General features: G+C 37.7%; 1 protein-coding gene across 3 annotated transcripts in view; it reads right to left on the bottom strand.

Annotated features, from left to right (window-relative positions):
* The window catches only part of CADM1 (cell adhesion molecule 1), a 363,575-nt gene that overhangs the window by 222,853 nt on the left and 117,505 nt on the right, over positions 1-23,217 (bottom strand). The window lies entirely within an intron of this gene.

A 23,217-nucleotide genomic window follows, 5' to 3' on the forward strand; every position in this document is an offset into this window, starting at 1 on the left:
TTGACACAGTAAGTACACCATAAATCAATTTGCCCACCTCAATTCAGTTCAGCCACTCAGTTGGGTCCGACTCTTAGTGACCCCATGGACTGCAGCACGACAGGCTTCCCTGTCCATCACCAACCCCTGGAGCTTACTTAAACTCAAGTCCATCACATCTGTGATGCCATCCAACCATCTCATCCTGTCATCCCCTTCTCCTCCTGCCTTCAATCTTTCCCAGCATCAGGGTCTTTTCCAATGAGTCAGTTCTTCGTATCAGGTGACCAAAGTATTGGAGCTTCAGATTCAGCATCAGTCCTTCCAATGAGTATTCAGGACTGACTTCCTTTAGGATTGATTGGTTGGATTCCCCACCTACACTAAAAAAATATTTGCTCAATGTGTAAGGCTAGGACACAGTTTCTCAAATGTGAATCACGAAATAATTTTAAATGGAATCTAAAACTTTGAAAGTTTTAATATTTGAGATTTTGTATGAAAATACAGCTCCCACCCAAACCCTACAATTTCATGGCAAATATTTATTTGGATGAGGGTGAGTAAAAAGATTAATCAACTTAAAGGGAAATAGTATATAAATAATAATATTGGCAATATAAAGTTAAGGCAAAAAATACAGGAAAGGAATACTATGTTAAATATATAAATATATACATAATACCCACATGCATATACATATATATGAATACACACACACAAGAGGGTTTCTGTCATCAAAAAGTTTAGTCTAAGGACTGTGCAGATCACAAGTGAGCAAACAAATGAAATATGCCAGATATTTCAAGTTCAGAGTCATATTCAGAAAAACAGTGTTAAAGTCCCCCTCTTCTTGGCTCTTTTAACATGTATCACATATAAAAGCTCTTTTAAAATAAATGAGTTTAACAATTGTCGTGCTGAGTTGTAACATAAGCTGATTTGGAAGTTCCTGTATAGTAGCATGTTAGGGATTTGTATGTTAAGTCTTCTTTGAATTATCCAGGAAATCATTCTTTTCTCACCTTTATTTTCTTTATGGGAAACCAAGAAAACAAAGGTTTCTGCTGGTTTAACACCCAAATCACTCAACACACTTGGAACAAAACAAGGAGCAATCTACTTAAAACTATAAGATAGATTTCAGCAAGTCTCATCCTTAGAGACTCTACATGCCACAAGAATAAGCTGAATTTGCATTTGAAAATCGAGTAAAACAAACTAAGTGTCCTTTTTCAAGGGAAATGAATAGCAAAATAAGAGAAAAGCACTTCATATGTATTCCCAAGGAAAGCCACAGACTCCTTAAAAGCACTTAAAACAGACCGAACCTTCTTGAAACTTGTACCTATCTTAAAAACAAAACAAATGTCCTCTTATCATATAATTCATGCAATATATTAACTTTTGCTCTTTAATCTCTGTTGAAGTTGTCTTCCGGCATGATTCCTCTACAACATTTTAATAGTAACCCTCCATCATGTCAAAATTCATCTATACACAGTATTAGTTTAAAATATTCTTTGATAAAAAAATTAATAAATAACTACATACAGACAACTGAAACCATGCTGAAAGAGATTTAATACCCAGGGAGCACAGAGCTCTATAGCCAAAACATACAAAAGGGGAACATTCTTGCAAAAGGTAACATATACAACAGAATCAGTAAAAAGATTTGGACCATACAAGGTGAGAGCAAGTTAATGGCTAATTAGAATCCTGTATTAGCTAATAGGAAAGAAGAATAAAGCTTTAGCATATCACAAAATCACTGTCATACTGACATTCATTCCAAATGTCGCTAGCACATTGATTTTCTTAGAAGCTTCATGATTCAGCTGCCTCTGAACCTCAGTCAGAGCAGTGCCCACCTGCATCGCTGGCTAAATACAGCTTTAGAAGAGAAATGGATGGAGGTGGCAGAATTAATAAATTATCATTTTTCTTCACAACTTGCTAGGAAATACGCACACTGAGAAAAAAATCTGTAAAAATAGGCTTTGGATTGAACAGAGTTTCTAAAAGAATTTCTTAGACAGGAATTTTTGAAATATATTTTAAAAAATCCTGTTTTCTTTAAAAGCAATATTTTAGTCCAAACAGCTGATCTTTATTCTGGTTCCTCTGTTTTCTGGCTTTCTTCATCAATCATTTTTAATTATCTTTTGTATCAAGAACCAACAGAAAGGAACTGGGGAAAAAAAAAAAGATGTCAACTCAGGAGACCACAAAAATTCCCTATGAGTTCCAAAAAAAAAAAAAAAAAAAAAATAGCCACTGATTTTCAACTGTGTAGAGAAATACAAACCCCAGGGTCATTGCCACTAAATCAGCAGGCCAACATGATGAGTGCTGCTGTCAACGCGGCCAGTCTACCTTGACTTCTGAATGTCAAAAATAATATGGACGGAATTGACTAAGCAGTCTCCGAGGTACTGCCTTTAAAATTTTTAACTTTATGGCCATTAAATATTGAACAGATAATTGGATTTATCCCCTTCAGTGCTTTACGGATGTACAAAGTACCTACCTTCTCCTGTTTTATTCAAATTAATGGTGCTCTTTTAAAGTGTCTGCCCTGAGCGCACACTATAGCCAACTCATTAAAAGGATGCTTCTTCTTCTGCTTACCAACTCTTTTCTCTATTTGTAATAAGAGGGCAAAAACCACAGTAAAAACCCACAGGTACAGTTAAGGACAAATCTATTGAGAGTCACCCTGAAAACGAGAATTTTCCTTCCCTCAACTCAAGTACATGGTGTGATTTGGCAGTCGATTAGCCGTTATCTTGGAAAACCACAATAGGGAATCCATTTTTTGTTTTTAATTAAAATATTTATAAATGCTTCTTTGCAACTGGATGGCTTACTGCTACATTCTGAAATCAAGTCTGGAGAACATAATGATGCCAGTATCTCTCTGGAGGATTAGCCAAATGAAACCTTGGATTGTGAATTGGCCAGGGGAAAAAAATATACCCATGGACAGGCTGTGCAATTCACACTAGCGATAAGGTATTTATATCAAGTATGACTAACACCTACGAAAGTACCATCTGAAAATAACTCTGGTGGAGATGTGAGTGGAAAGGGGTTAATGGAAATAATGTTTTCATTTTAAACAATATAAATCCACAACTGGCATCCCACTGGCCCGTGACCTCCCCATACCCAATCCTTGTTCAAGTCATTTGCTAGTGTAATTGAAACCTTCTTTGAGAGTCTTTAGATTTCATTTCATGTTTGGGGGACAATACAGCTAAAAGACATTTACCATCCATCTTTCTTAACATTCCTAATCTAAATAGAAGACCCAAATCCAAGACTGTGCTTTTGATGGATCGCTCGTCTTCCTATACAGTAGAGCTTAAAGAGATCCCATTATTGTTTTAGTTTGTACCACACTTATATATATATAAGTGTGGTACACTTAACAATATATATTTATTTTTAATGGACATTTTTAAAGAAACAGATAAGTTTGCAATTAAAATATTCCAAAGAACAAGATAAGAACAAACACATTAAATGTAGGTGAAAAAAAAAAGGCTCAGCAACATGACATGTTAAAAAAATATAGAAATGTAGAAACAAGATTTGCTGCTCCTGAGTAAAATGCTAAAGAAAATCCAACACTTTTCCTGTAAGTGAGTACTTCTCAGTACAGGTTTCCATCTACTCATTTCTCATAGTTGAAACAAGCTATAAAGAAATGCTTCCTTCTGGCTGTCCAGTGTTACTAACACACCATTACTAGGGGACAGACTTTTGATGATCACCTCAATTATCCTATTAGACATGCATTCAAAATAATGGGTTTTATTTTAAATTTGTCTTGGAATATATATATGAGAGCTATTAATATGAAGACAAATTTTTAACTGCTATAGCTAGGAAAATTTGAAGGATTGAAGGAAAAAAACGAAAAACAAAAAAAACAAGCCACCCACCTTAGTTAGGTACATTTTGGCCTAGTGGCTAACTTAAGAAAATTTCACAATCTGTCAGAAAACCCTCACATATAAAGCCTTAACTTCAACATTTAAATAGGCTCCTCAGAATAGCTAATGGGCTGCACAAACGCAGCCTCCTTTCATATCCATTTCTAATTATCTAACTTACAAGCATCACAACTGTATCAAAAATACAAATAAAGCTGGCTGACAGCCCCTCAGAAACTAATTCTGAAGTGTCTTTGGTGTACAAGCTGCTTTATTGCTTTCTGTGCACTGGGGTTTTTCCTATATAAGAAAAGGACAAAATTGGACACATTCTAATATTAAGATTACATAGGTTACCTCTAACAAAATTACCTGCCGGACCTAAAGGAGCAACTGTGAAGTTCATTTCTACAAATCAAGCCTGTCCTGGAACACTATTTCACCTGAAGCTATCTAGCAGTTCATTCAGGCATTTAGGATTAACTGTTGTGAGTCTATCAATCCACAAAATCCACAAACCCCAATTGTAATTTTGAACAAAAAGAAGATAAAAGAATATCTCATGGGTAAGTTCACAAACTCCAAATATTTAATAAAGAAAGACTATACTTTTCACCTTGACCCCAAATGGGAGAACATATTCATATTCCATGTGGAACTAGAGTATATGTCAGTCTTTTCATATTAAACATACTCTAAAGTTTGCTGTTGAAAAAAAAAAAAAAGATATTCAAATAAGGAGCTTAACTCTTGAAAAATGCACACATTTGATACACCCACCTCTACAAGTTGTATTTTTTGAAACTAGAAGGGTGGAAATTAGTAAATGTATTATTGGTAAGCTTATAAAGGAGTCAGAAAAAAAGTCAAACAGGTAACAATAGTGTATAGAATCAGGGAACTCGGTCCCCAAGACACACAGACAAATGGACTAAGAAAGGGCATGCCGCAAATTACCAGGCATTTGCCCCATCGGTTAACCAAATGCTTCTGATTATCTTCTCTACCAAAAACTTAGGAGTGGTGCAAGAATCAAGATAGGTTCTTGTTCCCTTTAATTCCCAAGAAATAGCCTTGATTATGAAAAAAAAATTAGAATAATAAAATAAGAGGAGGATTTTAAACTTCAAGAGAATGAGCCGCACTTCCTTAAAATAAATGACCAACTTCCTACGGTGACACGTCTCGGTATACCTTTATACAGAGTCTGGAATTTGGGAAACATGTTAATAATGTTTTACGTATTGCAGCACTATTTACAACAGCCAGGACCTAGCAGCAATCTAGACGTCTAGATGTTCGCTGACAGATGAATAGATAAAGAAGTTGTGGTACATATATACAAAAGGACATTATTCAGCCACAAAAAGGAATGAATTTGAGTCAGTTCTAGAGAGGTGGATAAACCTAGAGCCTCTTATACAGATTGAAGTAAATCAGAGAGAGAAAAATAACATGCATTAATGCATGTATTTAGAATCTAGAAAAATGCTACTGATGAACCTATTTGCAAGGCAGGAACAGATATGCAGACATAGAGAACAGACTCACGGACAGAGCAGGGGCAGAAGAGTGTGGGACAAATGGAGAGAGTGGCATTGAAACACATAATTACCATATGCAGAACAGGTAACTAATGGGCGATGGCTGCATAACACAGAGCGCTCAGCCTGGCGCTCTGTGATAACCGAGGGGGTGGGCTGGGGTGGGAGGTGGGAGGGAGGCTCACGAGGGCGGGAACATATGTATACCTGTGGCTGATGCAGGTTGATACATGGCAGAAACCAACACAACATTGTAAAGCAATTATCCTCCAATTAAAAATAAATACATTTAAAAATGAATGGAATCCTGAATTAATGTTAAAATAAACAAGGGTGGGAAAAATAAAAACCTAAAACTGAAAGCACAGTGAACCAAAGGAACACAAATATCCCTCAAATTAATGACATAATCACTAGGAAGGGACAGGAGAAAAGATACAAGTATGACCTCAGTATTTTACAATATTCTCCATGCTGAGGAGGCATGGAGGGAAAACAGCAAACACATCCTGAATGCTTGTTTTTAATAGTTTTCTGTAGTGGCAAGAGTGAAGCAGTTTTGAAAATATTTTTAGACATACTATAAAACTGTATAAATGAGTATCTGTGTTAGGAGCCAGGATTTCCGTTCTGGAAGAAGGAAAATCAAATATATTGATAGAATGGAGGTAGGCATCCTCCCTGGAAACGGTTTGGACTTGGAAGTACTGTAAAGCGCGGGGCAGGCAAGAGCTACCTACAGCAGCCCTGCTCAGCCTTTGGTTGGCACCCCAGTGGGCCTCTCCCCCAAGCAAGAGACTGTTAGGGAGCCACTGTCAACCAGTGACTGTGGTCCTGCTCAGTGACTGGCTGGTGCCACAGTGGGCCCCTCCCCCTTTTCTGTATAAAAGAAGCCTGAATTGGGACTATGGGGAGATGGTCTTTTGAGATGAAAGTCTGCCATCTTCTCTATCCGCTAGCTTTCCAATTAGAATTGTGATTCCTTGTTATAACAACTCGTCTCCCAATTTATTGGCCTGTCATGGGGCAAGCAGGATAAGCTTGGGCTCAGTAAAAATACCGGAGAAGGCAATGGCATCCCACTCCAGTACTCTTGCCTGCAAAATCCCATGGATGGAGGAGCCTGGTAGGCTGCAGTCCATGGGGTCGCTGAGAGTTGAACATGATTCAGTGACTTCACTTTCACTTTTCACTTTCATGCATTGCAGAAGGAAATGGCAACCCACTCTAGTGTTCTTGCTTGGAGAATCCCAGGGACGGCAGAGCCTGGTGGGCTGCCGTCTATGGGGTCGTACAGAGTCGGACACGACTGAAGCAACTTAGCAGTAGCAGCAGTAAAAATACTAGTTCAAACACATGATTTCTAAACTATATACATGTGTGCAAGCATGCATGTACGTATTTTTCCTCACTGACTCCTAAAGATGGCCTAGAAAAAAATTTCTCCATTAGTTAAGTAGCACACCCAGCACTGTAACAGAATCTAAGGACCCAGAAATCTGCACAGAAATGGCTGACTATAGGGCTATGGTAGAGAAGGTACAAGATGAGCCTATAGCATCTTATATCAGAAAGTTAGTGCTCAAAAAAAAAAAGAAAAAAAAACGGAGGCATGTCAAAAGAACACAGGTGATGCAATCTGATTAAATACAATCATTGATTAAATCTAGAAGTCGAGCATATATATATTTAAGGAAAGTAATAAGTAATAAACCATTAAAATGGAGAGTCTAAGCATCAACAGCAATAACAGAAGAGAGAATGGATGGATGCATCAGGGATGGGTGGGTGGGCGGGTGGAAGGATTTCTCTTTGCAACAGAATGTAGACAGCTAACTGGTAAATGCTCATGCTCTAATTCTAAATCATCATAGGAAAGAGTAGTTCATGCAAGAATCATCAAGGGAAGTTAAATCTAAAGGGAAATTTTGGAAGAGGAGTAAGATATTTGCATGTTGCCACAGATTGCTTATTAGTTTAAAGGGAAAGTATAGTATCTATACAGTGGAAAAAATATATAATCCTTTGAGCAGATAATCAAATTTAATATCAATGAAGGGAAGAACACTAGGTTCCTCTTGATGTAATATTCCAGTAAGAACACGTCACTTAATTATTTCAGCTGGGAATGTATGGCCTTAATTTCACCACGAGGAAACATTAGACAAACCCAAATGAGCACATTTTTATTTTTTAAAAAAAAAGAGTTCTATATATTTTTTCATGTCAGTGTCATAACAAACAAAGAAAGCCCCATTAAATGAGATATAACAACTAAATGCAATGTGTGATCCTGGAATGGACCTAGTACTATAGGAGGAAAAATGCCAGAAAGGACATCATTAGCTCAATTGACCAATCTGAAATATGAACACAAGATTATAGCATATCAATGTTAAGTTTCCTGGAGTTAGTAAGTATACTGTAGGTAGACCAAAAAATATTCTCATTCTTTGGAAATACACTCCTGAGTATTTAGAAGCCAAGGGACATGATTATGCAGCATACTCTCAAATGGTTTAGGAAAAAATTGAATAGAGAAAGATGGGGAAAGAAAACAGAGAAAAGAAGTGTTTAAACACACAATCCATAAAGCATGCAGAGTTCAAGGAGAGCAAGAGACAAATATGTGTAAAGGGAATATGGGTGTTTTTTGGTACTATTGCTGCAACTTTTCAGTCAGTTTCAAACTATTTCCCCAAAAAGTTAAAACAAAACAAACAAAAAAAAAACTCCTCCCCCAAATGACCCAGAGAATTTAAAATGACTAATGTAGTGTTCCTAATCTCATACTTTATTTCTGTTAAGGTCACTTAAATGTGAAGAAAGTGTTACACACAAAGATACTGGTCACAGTATTTATAACTGCAAAAAACTGACAGACATATGTATTTACAAAAAAATGGGATAATAAAATTATGCTACATAAACTTAACATTATGCAGCCTTTAAATCTGCATACAAAAGTATATAATAACAATTGGAAATATATAATGAAAAACAGGAGGATTAATGCAGATGGTGACTGCAGCCATGAAATTAAAAGATGCTTACTCCTTGGAAGGAAAGTTATGACCAACCTAGATAGCATATTGAAGAGCAGAGACATTACTTTGCCGACTAAGGTCTGTCTAGTCAAGGCTATGGTTTTTCCAGTAGTCATGTATGGATGTGAGAGTTGGACTGTGAAGAAGGCTGAGTGCCAAAGAATTGATGCTTTTGAACTGTGGTGTTGGAGAAGACTCTTGAGAGTCCTTTGGACTACTAGGAGATCCAACCAGTCCATTCTGAAGGAGATCAGCCCTGGGATTTCTTTGGCGGGAATGATGCTGAAGCTGAAACTCCAGTACTTTGGTCAACTCATGCGAAGAGTTGACTCACTGGAAAAGACTCTGATGCTGGGAGGGATTGGGGGCAGGAGGAGAAGGGGACAACCGAGGATGAGATGGCTGGATCGCATCACGGACTCAATGGACGTGAGTCTGAGTGAACTCCGGGAGTTGGTGATGGACAGGGAGGCCTGGCGTGCTGCGATTCATGGGGTCGCAAAGAGTCAAACACAACTGAGCGACTAAACTGAACTGAAGGATGATATATAGTATAATCTCATGTAGGTAAAGCAAAGAGAAAAAAAAAATCAGAGAAAAGGTTAAAAAAAAAAAAAAAAAGATCATGCCAACACTGGTTCTCTCTCCCAGAGATGGTTTATGGACAACTTTTTTCCCTTCTGCTTTCTTTAGATTTCAAATATGTAATGCTTGTGTCATAATGCTATGATAAAAATAAGGTTTATTCTTAGAATAAATAACACAGTAGAAGTAAACAGAAATAAGTTTAAGTTCCTCATATACCTACTGTATACTTAAGGTGGATGTTCAACCATCCAAATTTAATTTGACCTACTTCTGGTCTCAAAGATGGGAAATAGAATAGAGTCATGCTAGGAGACACTCTCTGCTGCTGCTGCTGCTGCTGCTGCTGAGTCGCTTCAGTCATGTCCGACTCTGTGCGACCCCACCAGGCTCTCCCGTCCCTGGGATTCTCCAGGCAAGAACACTGGAATGGGTTGCCATTTCCTTCTCCAATGCATGAAAGTGAAACGTGAAAGTGAAGTCACTCAGTCATGTCCGACTGTTCGCAACCCCATGGACGGCAGCCCACCAGGTTCCTCCGTCCATGGGATTTGCCAGGCAAGAGTATTGGAGTGTTGATTTTATATCCTGCAACTTTACTATATTCATTGATTAGCTCTAGTAATTTTCTGGTGGAGTCTTTAGGGTTTTCTATGTAGAGGATCATGTCATCTGCAAACAGTGAAAGTTTTAGTTCTTCTTTTCCAATTTGGATTCCTTTTATTTCTTTTTCTGCTCTGATTGCTGTGGCCAAAACTTCCAGAACTATGTTGAATAGCAGTGGTGACAGTGGGCACCCTTGTCTTGTTCCTGGCTTTAGGGGAAATGCTTTCAATTTTTCACCATTGAGGATAATGTTTGCTGTGGGTTTGTCATACATAGCTTTTATTATGTTGAGGTATGTTCCTTTTATTCCTGCTTTCTGGAGAGTTTTTATCATAAATGGATGTTGAATTTTGTCAAAGGCCTTCTCTGCATCTATTGAGATAATCATATGGTTTTTATTTTTCAATTTGTTAATGTGGTGAATTACATTGATTGATTTGCAGATATTGAAGAATCCTTGCATCCCTGGGATAAAGCCCACTTGGTCATGGTGTATGATCTTTTTAACGTGTTGTTGGATTCTGATTGCTAGAATTTTGTTGAGGATTTTTGCAACTATGTTCATCAGTGATATTGGCCTATAGTTTTCTTTTTTTGTGACATCTTTGTCAGGTTTTGGTATTAGGGTGATGGTGGCCTCACAGAATGAGTTTGGAAGTTTATCTTCCTCTGCAATTTTCTGGAAGAGTTTGAGTAGGATAGGTGTTAGCTCTTCTCGAAATTTTTGGTAGAATTCAGCTGTGAAGCCGTCTGGACCTGGGCTTTTGTTTGCTGGAAGATTTCTGACTACAGTTTCAATTTCTGTGCTTGTGATGGGTCTGTTAAGATTTTCTATTTCTTCCTGGTTCAGTTTTGGAAAATTGTACTGTTCTAAGAATTTGTCCATTTCTTCCACATTGTCCATTTTATTGGCATACAACTGCTGATAGTAGTCTCTTATGATCCTTTGTATTTCTGTGTTGTCTGTTGTGATCTCTCCATTTTCATTTCTAATTTTATTGATTTGATTTTTCTCTCTTTGCTTCTTGATGAGTCTGGCTAATGGTTTGTCAATTTTATTTATCCTTTCAAAGAACCAGCTTTTGGCTTTGTTGATTTTTGCTATGGTCTCTTTTGTTTCTTTTGCATTTATTTCTGCCCTAATGTTTAAGATTTCTTTCCTTCTACTAACTCTGGGGTTCTCCAATTCTTCCTTTTCTAGTTGCTTTAGTTGTAGAGTTAGGTTATTTATTTGACTTTTTTCTTGTTTCTTGAGGTATGCCTGTATTGCTATGAACTTTCCTCTTAGCACTGCTTTTATAGTGTCCCACAGGTTTTGGGTTGTTGTGTTTTCATTTTCATTTGTTTCTATGCATATTTTGATTTCTTTTTTGATTTCTTTTGTGATTTGTTGGTTATTCAGAAGTGTGTTGTTCAACCTCCATATGTTGGAATTTTTAATAGTTTTTCTCCTGTAATTGAGATCTAATCTTAATGCATTATGGTCAGAAAAGATGCTTGGAATGATTTCGATTTTTTTGAATTTATCAAGTTTAGATTTATGGCCCAGGATGTGATCTATCCTGGAGAAGGTTCCATGAGCACTTGAAAAAAAGGTGAAATTCATTGTTTTGGGGTGAAATGTCCTATAGATATCAATTAGGTCTAACTGATCTAATGTATCATTTAAAGTTTGCGTTTCTTTGTTAATTTTCTGTTTAGTTGATCTGTCCATAGGTGTGAGTGGGGTATTAAAGTCTCCCACTATTATTGCATTATTGTTGATTTCCCCTTTCATACAGCCACTATGGAGAACAGTGTGGAAATTCCTTAAAAAATTGCAAATAGAACTACCTTATGACCCAGCAATCCCACTGCTGGGCATACACACCGAGGAAACCAGAATGGAAAGAGACACATGTACCCCAATGTTCATCGCAGCACTGTTTATAATAGCCAGGACATGGAAACAACCTAGATGTCCATCAGCAGATGAATGGATAAGAAAGCTGTGGTACATATACACAATGGAGTATTACTCAGCCATTAAAAAGAATTCATTTGAATCAGTTCTGATGAGATGGATGAAACTGGAGCCGATTATACAGAGTGAAGTAAGCCAGAAAGAAAAACACCAATACAGTATACTAACACATATATATGGAATTTAGGAAGATGGCAATGACGACCCTGTATGCAAGACAGGAAAAAAGACACAGATGTGTATAACAGACTTTTGGACTCAGAGGGAGAGGGAGAGGGTGGGATGATTTGGGAGAATGGCATTCTAACTTGTATACTATCATGTAAGAATCAAATCGCCAGTCTATGTCTGATGCAGGATACAGCATGCTTGGGGCTGGTGCATGGGGATGACCCAGAGAGATGTTATGGGGAGGGAGGTGGGAGGAGGGTTCATGTTTGGGAATGCATGTAAGAATTAAAGATTTTAAAATTAATTAAAAAAAAAAAAAGAGTATTGGAGTGGAGTGCCATTGCCTTCTCCGGAGACACTCTCTAGTAGAATTTATTTAAGGTGGTGAATCTGTACATTCATGAGCCACAGATGCCTCCTTTCTCCTTATTCTGAGCCATGGGAAGATGGTGAGATCACTTTATACCAGTGCAACCCCTACACATACACCTGACCTTAAAGAAGGGGAAAAGAGAAGCAGGGCACCAACAGGGACTGGCACGTGATGGGGGCCTCTGTCTACTACACTGTACCTGGCTAAGCTCAACAGTACACTTCTCATTACTCCTGCTCAGATGTTGGAGAGCATACACTCCAGCTGAAATCCTTCAATTCAGTCCTAGTCAACTGCTTTGGTGCTCCATAGGGAAATGGTCCAGCCCAATTATTCTGTGCAGGGAACTTGCCTCTGCAAATAGGGTTCACTGTGGTAGTCATCGGGGGTGGGGAAAGGTAGAGAAAGGAGGGATGTGTGCATGCGTGTATGCTGCGGAGCGGGGTGGGGAGGGAGGGAAAAGGGGCGGACAGTAAGAGAAGGAACAGGAAGGGGGAGAAAACATCAGAGCTTTTAAGAAGCAGGTGGGACTTCCCTGGAGTTCCAGCCATTAAGATTCTGGGCTTCCACTTCAGAGGGTATGGGTTAGATCCCTGGTCAGGGATCTAATATCCCACATGCCACACAGCGTGGCCAGAAAGTGAAAAAAAGTAGATGAAGATGATGAGATGTAAATGTTTGGTTAACTGAAAGGCTGAAAGGAAAACTGAAACACATCACCATTCATTTTCTAACAACACAAGAGTCTCCCACAGTCATTGCCAAAAAGTCAGGTTATTAAAGGGTTCCTTTTTTTTCCCCTTAATTTAAGAGAATTACAGTAAACAAAAGAGGAAGCTTCTAGATTAAACAATTATTAGAGCTCAGTTCCTGTTTAAGATACACACATTTGCAAGCATTTAATTATATTTATTTCTTAATATACTCTGGTATGAGTAATCTTGAACTTTGAATCTCATAACTCAGCCAATGAAATAATTAACATTCTTTTGCCAACCTGATTTGGATGAAAAAGTCAAACACTTCATTTAAAATTTATGTGAGGTACATTCATAAGAATACACTAATTTCTCATTCAGATTTCAATTGAATCAATTTAATGACTGCCGATAGCAAAGCAATAGGAATGCAAAGAAGAAAAATAGTCAGACAATTGACAATTACCCAAAGTTCCTGTCATGTTTTATGAATCAACAATTGTCTCCAAACTTGTGAAAGAAATCAATGTGCATTAATTTCTAGAATCTTATAACCTATCTGCACTTAACTATAAAAAATGAAGACAATTAAGACATACAATTTAAAGAATTCATCAATTTGAATGAACAGAAATAAAGAGTGCCTCTACAATCCCATGTTCCCTTTCAAGGCAGCACAGCTTACAGGGCTGTCTAGTTTACCACTATTTCTTCTTCGCATTTCCTGTTCTTTATCAGCAAAATGGTTACAATGGCCTTTCAGACTTGAGTGATGCATGACAAAACAACATAGTTCCATTCTCAAATATGAATAGCCTGAGAACACAGCTCCAAGAGGCAACCGCAATGGTTATGCCAGAGAATAAATAACACGGAGCAACATTATCAAATGCTAAAATTAAGCACAAAAAGGGGGTAGAAATAAAAGGAGGAGGAAAGGGCAAAAAAAAAAAAAGAGGGGGAGGGGGAACCCCTGCAATTTCAACAGATGAAGGGAGAAATCACTCCCATCACTGTTCTTCCTGTTTTCCTCTGAAACAGAACATTACCACCAGGACTTACTGTGGGATAGATTAGATTTTTTCTTTCCAAGTGGTGAATAAATCTCACTCTAGTTTTACCACTTGCCTCCCCACACTCCACATTTATAAAACTTCTCTGAAGCTATACATAGAGAGGCCACAAAGCCATCACTCTGATGCTGCAGCTGGTAGGGCCCCAAAAGCAGAGTGCCCAAGGATGAAGGCACTCAGACACAAAGATCTACTTCAAAAACCCTCCAGCAATGTGTAAGGTTCTAGACCAAGGTGATGGATTTCTGTCGGCCATCCTAAAAAAGAGATAACCTGCATAGCAGAGACTTAGACCCAATTAAACCTGGATTGTTCCTGGCCTACACGTACAATCACACCAGTAAGGATACAGTTCTACAAAAGTAAAAACAATAAATTCAAATCTTGCTCAGCTGTCATATATTCTCATTATGCCCAATGCAGATCATCCCATCTAAAATTGTAACCACTCCCCTCCCATTCCCCGCTCTATTTTTTCCATAGTTGTTCCCACACTCAAAACATTCTAAGATTTGTTCATTTATTATGTTAATTGCTTATCTGTCACTCCCCCATCCTCTGCTCTCCTGGACTGTGAGTTCTAGAGGGTGGGATATGTGTTCAGTCCACTAATATATCTCAGCACATAATAGACACTCAAATGAATGAATCATTCATCAAATAAATGATTTCTTAAAGCTCTTCCTATTCAAGTAGAAAAGGCAAGAATTAGGCAAGGAACCTTTAAAGAGTTATAATAGGACAGATAAAGGGTTCAATCCCTGGGTTGGGAAGATCCCTTGGAGAAGGGAATGGCAACCCACTCCAGTATTCTTGCCTGGAGAATCCCATGGACAGAGGAGCCTGGAGGGCTACAATCCATTGGGTTGCAAAGAGTCGGGCATGACTGAAGCAACTTAGCAGCAGCAGGAAAGGGTTATTATCTTTACTATAAAAAGCCTATTTACATTGCATTACAGTATAACAGCTGATATACAGGGTCTAGCAACAAGTGAACAGACAAAGAGAGTTCCTGACTAGAGGAGGCAGAGGAGGTAGAAGACAGAGATGGGGAGTCAGCAACAGGAGATGGAGGGTAGGCTGCAACTTCACTCACACCTGACATTGATGGCCCAGGTCCTGGTTCTTTGCTGTATTCAACTCTATCCAGCCTCTTGAAAAAACGATCCAGTGATGTCTGGCTAGTAGCTCTTTTTCTCTCGTCATAAATGACACGGGAGCATTGAATTGCATTCTGAACAGCTGCTGCAACCTTCATGTACCATTCTACATTCAGGCCCTGTGCCTCAAAAGCTAACAGTGCCTCCTCAAATAAAGAAAATCCCCCTGCCAGTTTCCTGCATCATGAATCTCTTCAGTTATTCAGTTACTTCTTCCTCCTGCAGCTCCACTGAATTATTTTCACCTTTGTTTCTATCATTATTGCTTGGTGCATCTTAGCAGTACCAGTTACATCGCGGTGGCTTTTACGCTTGCTTCTGGATATCCTCGGCTTGAAATAAAAACACTGTACTACTGTATAGCACACAAAGGCACAACTTGTAGAGGATGCAACGTGAGTGACAGGGTATACCAGACACACGAACTGACGTACATGACTGGACGTACAAACACACGTTCATACCTTTGAAAGTTCACAACTTGGAAGATTCGTATGTAAGGGACTTACTGTAAATGAAAGCAAGTCAGTCTGTTCTGAACCGTGGAGGGTGATATGCAAGGAAGGCAGAAATATCTAGAGTATTTATCTGAGTGGTAGGATTATAGATGAATTTTATTCTCTGTATGCTCATGGGTTTTCTTATTTATTTTACACATGTTCTACCTTTATAATAGAAAGAAAATTTAAATGAAAGAAAGATTTCATAGAAGAGCTGAGACAAAATATGCTTTTATGAGTTGTCCATATTAGCAAGAAGAATAAAATCTTGAAAAGTCTTGGGGGAAAAAAAAAAAGGACTAAATGTTAGAGGAGTATCTGCAAAAACACAGGAGTAGCATTCTTAAGAAAGAGAACACCCTTCATCTCCTTTAAATAAAAAGCAGCAATTAAGAAACCACAGCCCTGAATAACCTCTATAAGTCCTTTCATTCCAAGAGCATATTCTTAGAATTTTTCTTTTAAAGTTCAATATGAAATTTGACAGGGAATCGTTTTATTTTCTAACTCACGAAGCTATGAAAGATGAACAAATCTTTTTCAAAAAAAAAAGAGGGAGAGAAAATGCAAAACATTTATGGCATGTGTCCTTTGCCATAAACAAATTATTGACAATAAATGGACTTTTCGATCATCTGCTAGAAAAAGGCTGAATTTATAAAAACAAAACAAACAAAAAAAGCTCTATCTTTATCAGATGGTCAGATGAAAAACTATCTAAACTCTTAGGAAAGCCCTTTTCCCCCCCTAAATATCTGGATAGGCAGAATAATCATTTAAACAATTCTAAAACAAATTTAAACATTCAAAACAAAACGTTTGTGCCTACAGATAGAGACCTACCAACGTAATATCTGCACATGCTCTTTGGAAAGGAAATCTACAGAACTGTGTCAACAAATATAAACATCCTTTGCCGTCATCTGACAGCAGTGCTTCATGAAATCACATCAGATCTCTATCTAAACCAAGTTTTAGGGCTATCCATTGAGGCAATAAAAGCGAATGTGAAGAAAGGTAAGAAAATTCAAGTAAGCCCATTACTTTTCTGTTAAGCTCAAATCTGTTTCTTAAGGCTAAACATCAGAAGCAAGATGCTCTAATACCAAGGCTTTCCTTCATAACCTTTGCTTTGAATCTAGCTCCACAGGGAAAAAGGCATGTTTACAAGAACCATGAGACATGTGAAAAGCAATAACCAAGGTAAATGGAAAAAATGCCAGGTTAAGTTTTAGTTAGAACTTTATTGCAAAAATATTTTGTTTTATGAGATGAAGAAATCTACTTTTCCTCTTCTCCTCTAGCGTTACATATTGAAAAACGAAAACATGATTAAACTATTCTTTTAATGTCATCTCATCATTTATAAAGAGCTTAAAGAAAACAATTTGCACGCAGGCTGAGCACGATGGTGCATCGTGTGGAACCCAATGTCAAAAACTCAAGTTCAATTTCCAGTACTAATCAAGTTTCTAAAACAGGAACTCTGTTCTTTTCCCTTCTAGCTGCATGCTTTGATTTTCTTTTGCAGTCTTAATTCAAAATGTTCTAAAATTTTGGAGTCAATTTTTTTAACAGACAAATGTAGCATGTCAAAGAAAACATCAGAGGTAATTACTTCTCACTCACTGTTCTCATTCCAGAAGAAAAGACAAAATAGGGGGTCAGAACTTTTGGATTCTTTTAATGGTGTGTGTTTATGAAAGAGAAAGTGAGAGAGTACCAGGGAGATTCATTAAGCTAAAGTAAGGAGTGACAAAGCAGATTTATAAAAATTATAATACATCTGTGATACTTCGACTTGTCCTTGATATTTTAATTTCTGGCCATTACTACATATAAAACTGAGGACTGCCAAATTTGTCTGGATGTTAGAATCATCTAGAGCGCTATTAAAAATTCCAGAGCCCAGGTCTGACTTCCAAATAAACTACAATCCTTTTTTAAAAAAACATGCATCAACACATCCAGAATTAATTGCTAACATTTTGTTCCACTTACTTTTAGCTCTTTTTTCCCCTCCTTTTTTCTTTAATTGAAGTATAGTTTATTTACAAATCATGTTGTATTAGTCAGGTGTACAACAAAGTGATTCAGTTTCACTTGTTCACAAGAATACAGATATACTTTTTCAGATTATTTTCCTTTTTATATGATTATAAGATATTGAGTATAGTTGCTTGTGCAACTAACTATCATAGGTCCTTGGTAGCTGTCTACATATTTGTCTACATATATATATATATATATATATACACTTGTCTACATAACCGTCTAGTAATGTAGACCACAATCTTTGAAGAATGAAATTAGGCATCAGAGTTTCTGAAGGTCCCCAGGTTTAGGAACCACTGACACACAGTACAGAAACCAAATAAATTATCTCTCCTTTGAAATTTACCATAGCTGTCATTCCAGGGAACTTAAAAAGAGAAAAAAAGAAAAATCACTCAACCAATGCATTAATCTATACCTGTTTTTAAAGAAAATCACTTACACATATACTCACTGCTGTTACTGAAGCTGGCTCAACAAAATGCTGGAAAAAATCATTATGAAAGTACACGGCATATTATGCTGACATGAGTTTATACTGCACAGCATCATTCCTTTGAGAAGGATGCCGATTTGGGTGAAGGAGCAGAAGGGAGAGTGTCTTATTATAAACTCAGAATGAGGTGATGTAGATTCCAAGGTGACTATCACAGCTTTCCAGTGACAAACTGGCAGCAATTAGAGATGTTTGAAGCACATCAGCTTGCTTAGCCTCCTACCTTAGTTTTTATTCTAATAGGGGAAAGGACATTAAAACCTTCTGTTAAGTATAAATATGCAGAAGGAGAGAGGGAAGAAAATCCCAAAGCCTTAATTCCATTTAAAAAAAGGATTCATTGCAGCTAATTTTCTGAATGTTCATAATACTTAAAGATGTCCAGAAAGATCTTATTCATTAAATAACATGGTTTTCACCTCTTGTTCCTTCTTTCCCCTGCATCTCTAAAAAAAAAAATGAGTAAGGTACATGTGTTCTGTTTGTACTACTGGTTCATGACATTCAAAGAGTTCATCATGTACAGAGCACCACCTGTGTACTTAGCTTCAATCTGCAGAAATCTTTCATCCCTAGGAAAGAGTATAGATTATTTTTATGCTATCCAAATGGGAGAATGTCCCAGATACCAGATGATGAAGGGGCCCCAGAGGGACCATAATGCTAACATGCTTATGAGCACTATAAAATTTGGCTTCAAAGACGCTTTGAGTTTGGCAGTGCTTCCACAGATCTCCGTGAATAGTAAAGACATAGTTGTTATTATTGGTGGTGGAAGCAAAGGGCAGGAGGCAAGAAGCATGCCCTTGTGCGAGCAATCGCACTCCATTTAAGATACAAGGGATTCTCTTAGAGAAAACCAGGAAAACCACTGCATCAATTTATGTGCTACAAACATGGTTTGCTTCATTACTGTAGCATAGAATTAAACATATAAATCTGGGCCACTCTTCAAAGACCTAAGGTCAAGCTGCAAAACATTTTTCCTCTGTGTTGGCTTTTGGCATTCTGGTGATTTCAACGACATTTATGCCAGACCAACCTTCGACAAAGCACCGTTTAACTTTCTTTTTTTTCAATAGCAGATGAAGGTGAAGGGAATACTTCTAGGCAGAACAGATATGCTAGAAATTTAGAGTTGTTCTCTTTGGGCCTAAATTTTCTTCTGCCTCAATCCTGCAGTGAAGTCACGATACATCTGTGACAGAATAAGTCCCATGGCAGCAGACTGACATCATAAACACCAGATTAAGACTTGGCTGCAAAGCCAAAGGAGATGATGGGCTGGGAAGGAAGAGGCTATAATTCAAACAAATCTCTTCCATAATAGCTATGGGAATACTAAACATTACTGGCCGAGTAAATTGCTTTTTGTATAAGTGTTCTCTTTTTTGAAGTTTGCCCCAGAGTGAAAGTCTCTCTGTTAAGTCAGAACCTTAGCATTATTTTAATGTACTGTTCTGTATTTAATAATTTTATGCTTTAGACATTAGTCTGTTACCATGGGAATGACAGCAGCACAAATACAGGATTACGGCTATCAAGCAAGAGAAAAGAAATTATGAATAAGCCTCGTTATGTTCAATAATTAGCAACTACATGGAAAAAAACAAAACCATGAATTTAGGTTGATGCATTTATCTCAGTGTTTGAATACAACTCTGAGTATGTTATTGCTTTAAAATGAGACTCTAGCAAACTGCCAAAAAAAAAAAACTTGACTAGCAGTTGCTACTCAATGCCACGATCTAAAAACTCATCCTGTCCAGCTCTTTCCTCCTGTTTTAATTCTTTCCTTGCAAAAGGGAACTAATGGATAATATACAACATTCAAGATGGAGTCTGATCATTCCATCCACGCTTTGGGGGCAAAAGTAAGGAAATATTGAATAGAACTGGCTCCTCTACCTTCATCACAAAATGAACAGCTTCCAGGAAAATGATGCTGCCTTCTCCCCACAATGAAAACTCTATTATTAAGGTATATGGGATGGTAGGTACAGAAATGGACTGCTAAGCATGAGACATAGAAGTCCAACTGGGATAATGTAAAATCCATATACGCCTCGGTTGCTTCTGAAGTTACAATAAAGAACATTGTACTCCAGGACACTTACCTTAATGACTAAGGAAGAGTTCCATGCATTAAGTGCAAGGCCTGCAGTTGCACTAATTGTAGGAAAGATAACCAAAACGGTGGACAAACATTTTGAGATGACCCAAGACTGCTAAAGAAGTAAGTCCTTCACTAAACCAAAGTCCACCCACAAGAATGAAAGGGCAAAGTCATAGTATCCAGTCTTCCCCAAGTACGTGGAGAAGTGGGCACATTGCTAGATCTCTGGCATCCTGTGGGTTCCCTGCCTTACTCTGCAAAAGCAGCAATGCTAACATGATCCATTCTAAATCAGGGGGCAAGAACCAAATTTTAATCTCTCAAACAGGTAAACATTTAATGAAGATTGACAGCTCCTTAGTACTTTCGAACTTCCCTACTTCCCTCTTCCATGAGGTTTTCTGCATTCTAAGGCAACAGCACAACACATCATTGGAGGAAAGTAATTTTAGAAAGTGCCATCCAAATGATCTGGTCGTGAATAGGCTCTGATTAAAATATAAAGAGCTTTTAAAATAATTTAAAATGATTCACTGGAACTAATTTGGAGATATTTTAATCTCTGAATGTGCAATGAACTGTAGTCTCCCTTGGCCCCAGCCTCTCCTTAGAGAGGGGCGTTTCTAGTTAGGCCTTTTGCCATTGCTAAGAGGCCTCAGTCATACCAACTCAGATGCACTTCACCTGTGCAGCTCCCTCCAGCTTTTCTGATCTGTGTCTTTCCAACTCTGGCACAGTTCCCTTCTACTTTCCAAACTTAGAGATACTTCCCCTTCTCGATGAATATCCCTCTTCTGTTTACTAAAGGCAGATAGCTAGATAATTCTGAACACAACAATGTGACAATTATTTAAAGAATCACATGAGATCAAAAGACCTCAGCTTACACTCTGTAGTCATTTGTTTGAATTCCATCTTGGATTAAACAAAGGAATGTTTTCCCAACATAATGTTCCAGCATATTCTCAGAGACTCCACTAAGGCCCACTATAAATCAACACCTAAGCTGCTCTTAACTAGGCTTTTCTAGAGTGACACGAAGTTCAAGGAGATGTCTGCTGCTTTGCAAAGCTTCTTCTTAGATGTACTTCAGATTCCTTCACAAAATCCTTTGGGGCTTGGTGTGCAAGATTCCCTAACTCTCAGCCAAAGACACTTCAGATAAGAGGAGGACAGCTGATCTCTATTTTCTTGCTTTCTAGACCTTTCAGTTTCTTTCTGAGACTCTGGATAAAGAGCTAGAGTTGAGAAGAAGAAATGAGGGACAAGTCTACACATTGGAATAGTGTGATAGATACAACTATCCCCTGATTTAATCTTCCCAGCCGTCTAAGGAAGCAGGTATTTTTATATGTTCTTCATAAATGAAGATCTTGAGGAAGAAGATACCCAATAATTAGTAACGGAAGAGTGAAATTCAAACTCAACACAATTCCAAAACTCAAGTTCTTTTGGCTATATCCTTACTGAAATCCAGGCTTCTTGAAAGCAGGAACCTGGCTTTTAATTTTTTTATGTCATCTTGAGAGACTACACGTACAAAGAGTTCTTAACAAACATGTACAACAAGTAAGAGGCAAAGGATTTAAAGGAAACTGTGCAGTTTCTTTGGTCAAGGCGACCCCCTTGCCCACAGCAGACCAGAGCATGTCAACCAAAACTTACTACCACAGCATCGAAACAGCAGACAGGGCCCTCAAACCTCCACCCACTCTGAAGCTGATGCATCCGAGCAGAAGACAGCCACTTACCTAAAAGAAAGACGAGAGAAAACACCATTATTGTTAATAAGGAACACTGACCTCCTACAACCTAGATCGATAGAAATGCAAAAATTTACTTTCACTTTACAGTTAATGGATCCTGAGCACAGTAAGCATAAAGAAGAGCTAGTTCTTCATCTCTCTCAGTTCTTCAAAAGCCAGCTCTCATTCTTCATTACTGTGTATTTAAACTCATTCACCCTAACTTAGAATAGTCTTGAAGTAGAGTTGATTTATAATGCTGTTAGTTTCAGGTGTATATAACAAAGTGATTCAGTTTTATATATATATATATATATATTTTCCTTTTTCAGATTTTCCTCCCTTATAGGTTATTACAAAATATACAGCATAGTTCTCTGTGTTATACAGGAGGCCTTTGTTGGTTGGCTATTTTATATTTAATACAGTGTATTTGGTAATGTCAGACTCATTTTGGAAGTCCCAGCCATAGCAATCAGAGAAAAAATAAAAAGAATCCAAACTGGAAGAGAAGTAAAACTGTCATTATAGTGACATGATACCATCCATACAGTATGCGACCATATGCTAAAGATGCTACCCGAAAGGTACTAGAGCTCATCAGTGAGTTTGGGAAAGTTGCAGGATATAAAATTAATACACACACAGAAATCTGCCGCATTTCTATACACTATCAACAAAAGATAAGAGAAAGTAAGGAAATAATCCCATTTACCATCACAGTCTTAATTTTTTGCGCTGTCAGAAGACTGATGAATCCTCTTTCCGTATAATTACAGAGACATCTCCTTCATATAGCTTCAGTGGGTTCACAGCCCTCCTGCACCCACTGACCCTATTACTAATATCTGATGTGAGCCTGGGATGCAGGATATCTCTGAAGCTTAAACATGCTTTCAATTACTTCAGAACCCACATAAATTTTAATTTCTTAAAAATGTTAGCAATATATGAACAAAAGCTTGTACCCAGCAAACAGATAAACGACATTTGAAAAACTGGTCAGTACTAGATGGCAAAGAAAGTCTCTGGTAATAGCAAAAAAACTACTTGGATATCAACTAGAACTGTTGGGAATTAAATTCAAAATTTAAATAAGTTAAAAGCAAACAAACCCAACAAAGAAGTATCAAGAAAACCCGAGAAAGCAAAGCTCTGTGAG

The sequence above is a fragment of the Ovis canadensis genome, chromosome 15 (assembly GCF_042477335.2).
Source record: "Ovis canadensis isolate MfBH-ARS-UI-01 breed Bighorn chromosome 15, ARS-UI_OviCan_v2, whole genome shotgun sequence".
NCBI classification, from domain to species: Eukaryota; Metazoa; Chordata; class Mammalia; order Artiodactyla; family Bovidae; genus Ovis; species Ovis canadensis.